This window comes from Protobothrops mucrosquamatus, unplaced genomic scaffold, assembly GCF_001527695.2.
Source record: "Protobothrops mucrosquamatus isolate PMUCROS unplaced genomic scaffold, P.Mucros_1.0 scaffold695, whole genome shotgun sequence".
Lineage (NCBI taxonomy): Eukaryota > Metazoa > Chordata > Lepidosauria > Squamata > Viperidae > Protobothrops > Protobothrops mucrosquamatus.
In genome coordinates, this window is record NW_015386978.1 from 20,911 (window position 1) to 24,895 (window position 3,985).

Here is a 3,985-nt window from a genome sequence, read left to right on the forward strand (position 1 = left end):
ATAATAATAAAGTTGGAAGGGACCTTGGAGGTCATCAAGTCCAACCCCCTGCTCAGGCAGGTAACCCTATACCATTTTGGACAAATGGCTGTCCAGTTTCTTCTTAAAAACTTCCAGTGTTGGAGCATTCACCGCTTCTGGAGGCAGGTTGTTCCACTGGTTAATTGTTCTAACTGTCAGGAAGTTTCTCCTTAGTTCTTGGTTGTTTCTCTCTTTGGTTAGTTTCCACCCATTGCTTCTTGTCCTGCCTTCAGGCGCTTTGGAAAATAGCTTGACTCCCTCTTCTTTGTGGCAGCCCCTGAGATATTGTAACACTGCTATCATGTCCCCCCTCGTCCTTCTCTTCGTTAAACTAGACATACCCAATTCCAGCAACCGTTCCTTATATGTTTTAGCCTCCAGTCCCCTAATCATCTTTGTTGCTCTTTCTAGAGTCTCAATTGCCAGAACCTGGAACAGAGCCTGGATTATTTTCCCCTTTATTCTCCATTCAAGGTGCTGGTTACTACCTCTAAAGCCCAAGAAGACATATGGCCTGGTTATATGATGTACTTCCTGTCCCACATAGTATTTGTCTGGTTGGATCGATCTAATAGGATTGGCTCCCTTTAGGCCCCATCAATTAAATGATAACATTTATAGGGAGCCTGAAAGAGCATGTTCTCTTTAACAGCATCTTCCTTCTTGAATGTGGCACCTCCCAAATTCGAACTCTAGTCTGTTTCAAAGGTCTCTGAAGCTATGGTGTTTGCCCAGGCCTTTGGCAAAGTTGATTAATGCCCCTTCCTTTCCCCCCCTTGTTTCGATCTGGTGCATTCTCTCTATCAAGTCTGCTGTTTTGTATTGTTTTTGTTTCTTTATATTTTTTCTTGTTTTTAAATTCTTTTAACAATCTGTAAACTACCCAGAGTGACTACTGTGTTTTCCCCAAAATAAGACCCTGTCTTATTTTTTTTTTTGCTTCCAAAAGAGGCACCAGGTCTTATTTCCAGCTGAGATTGGAACTCCAGCCTGCATTTCACAGTCAAAGGCCTTAGCTCAGTTCTCAGCTGCAGTGGCCTTCTGGAAAGGCCTCTGAGTGTGAAATGCAGCCCGGGGGATGCCGCAGAAGAAGGTGGCCAGCGAGGAGAGGCAGGTGTCGATTCATGAGAGGCCTGGTAAGTGGGTGCGGGGTGTGTGGGGCAGTTCCATCCTCCACCCCTGCCCTAGCTTGATTTTTAGGCATGCACCTCTCCCCAAAACAAGGGCTTATTTTCAGGGTAGGTATTACTTTTGGGGAAACATGGTATATATTATCCAACTATCATCTGTTTGTTTGTCTGTCTGTCTATACTACCCCCCCCCCCCACACATATTTTAGATCACTGATCTCCCACACAGAGCCCATGCTATTGTTATGGTACCTGAGTGAATCCATAATGCCACTGGATTTTGTCTTGATGAATAAGGAAGGATTCTCCAGGAGGAGCTTGCAGATCTATTTCTCCAACTGGGATGTTGATATAGGAGTTGTTTGGGAAAGTAACCAAATTTACAATGTCAAATCCAGCATCTAGCGCTCCATCTTCATTTAATTTCATCTCCAGCATTGTTGTTGAAGGAAATTCTCTGCAGAAATGAATGGAGCTTGCAGAAGAAAAAGCATAAGGGTTAAAGGGAAACAGATAAGTTTCCTAAAGGGCCCCCAAAAACAGCCTTTTTAAAATTTGGACAATTTCTTCCCTGAGAATAAAAAGTAGAGGACTGGAACAGTCTCGATTTTATATTGGACCATAGTCCACCTAACAGACTAAAATCTGTTGGTTTTCTTCAATGACAATTGAGAAAGGTAGATGGAAAAGAGCAAGAAGAAGCTAATGGAAGAAAATTACTGCAGAGAAGTAGAAAGGCAGAAGTATGTTAAAGACCAGTTTTGTTGGTGTGAAAGGAGGAAAAAGCTGAGATATGTAGGCAAAGGACAATACCTTCAGTGGGTCAATATTTGTAATGTATTAATCTTGAAGAAAGATAAACATCAGTGATGTTTAGATAGCTGGTCTATAATGATCTGTTGACTCATTAAGTCCTGGCACTCTGTTGTAACCAAGGAGAACATTTCAAAAGAGCCGTGAGGAAGAGGAACACTTACCTGCCAGGATTCTACAATCTTTGATCGCACTTGATCCCTGTCCCTTTGTATGTTCTGATGTGTCCTAATTGTGTGAGCAGCTTGAGCCACAGCATAGACAGCATTGTAGATACTGTAACTATGGCTAAGCATGCTGGTTTCAAAGAAGGGTGCAAGAAGGTTCTCCAGTCTTTCTTCTCCAGTACAGTCCCCTTCTTCAGGAACATCTTTATTTGGTATGGAGCAGCTAAAAGCTTGGTTCCAAAAATCTCTGATGAAGCCATCTTGATTTGCCCCAGAAAAGGTGACAGACTGTATATATGGTTGGAAACCTGGAAGTTTCTTTTTGCTAATTGAGAAGGAAATGGCCCCATGGAACATTTGCATATCAAGCTCCCTTTGGAAGGTATGTAATGTGAAATCATGTTGTGCCATTGTGATCCACACTTTTCGTGTGGAAACTTTGTGTGTAGAATCAAAAAGCATTGGGAAATAAAACTGGATGCCTTGTAGAGTAGAGGCCAGCCACATAAAGACTGTATTTTCTCCATGTATAATAACTGCATTTGCTGTTTTCTCTGTGAACAAAGTAATGTGCCTCAAACATCGTTCAACCAAGTCTAATCCTTCAGAAGAAGGTAAATTTCTCTCAACCCTTTCAGTAAACTCAGAGCAGATTTTATTTTGCGAGAGCATAGGTTCCAGAGTTTGTATGAAATGTTCTCCATATTTGTCATCTACAATGACAAATCCTACCCATTTCCATCCAAAGTACAGGAGGAGCTGAATTAAACCCTCATACTGGAGAGCTTCATCGGGGGCCATGCGATAAAAAGGGGGGAAACGTGATTCAGCAGTCACTACCATTTGAAATGAGCCATATGAAATCTAAAAGAAAGAAAGAAGGAATAAGAGAAAGAGAGAATGATATGGAAAGAGAATGTATGGATGGATATATTCCATTTTTATTGATTTAAACCACTTTATTTTTCAAAATATGGTTTTTTAATACATAGATTTGGTTTAGAGATCTCTCCAAAAGGGAGATATCCTTTTTGAATCTTATATGTCTATGTATGTATGTATGTATGTATGTATGTATGTATGTATGTATTTATATCTATCTATCTATCTATCTATCTATCTATCTATCTATCTATCTATCTATCTATCTATCTATCTATCTATCTATCATCATCATCATCATCTTTATCATCATCTCAAGTCTTCTTCTTGAAGATAACATAAGTATTTGAATTTAAAGAATCAAATCTTTAGTTCTTCCTAGGTGAATATTTCTTCCACGTATTGTCCTCCACATTTTATAAAATCCAGATGTTTGTGCACATTATGCTTAAAATATATAAATTGATAATAATGAGGCAGTTAATGACAGCTAGCATATGCTTGCAGGTTCAAACAATTATGCACTAAAATTCTGTGTGTCTTAATTCATCTTACTGGAAGAAGCAATATACTGAAGAGAAACATGGATTAATCCAAGTCCACACTTTATCCTAATTACTTTACTTCTCTTTACCCTAATTTCTTTACATCTCTTTACTGATATACCATCAAATTGCTTCTTGAAGGGGAAATCAAGAGGAGACCATCTGTGAGAGACTTCCGGTGGCAGGCGACCTCGTCGGATGCAGCTGTAGCTGCCTCCTGCCTGTTTTTGCGTAAAAGCCGTTTTGACAGCTAGCATCAGCTGTCAAACGGCTTGATACCTTTCCCCTGGGCAGAGGGGGATAGGTGAGCTACCTGGGGTAGGAGTTGAGTTCCCGAGTCGTCCCTTGTGGACGATGTAGGTGAGAACTCCTCCGGAGCCCCGGGCTTCTCCGCGATCCAGGACGCCTTCGCGTTAGCGAAGCTAGA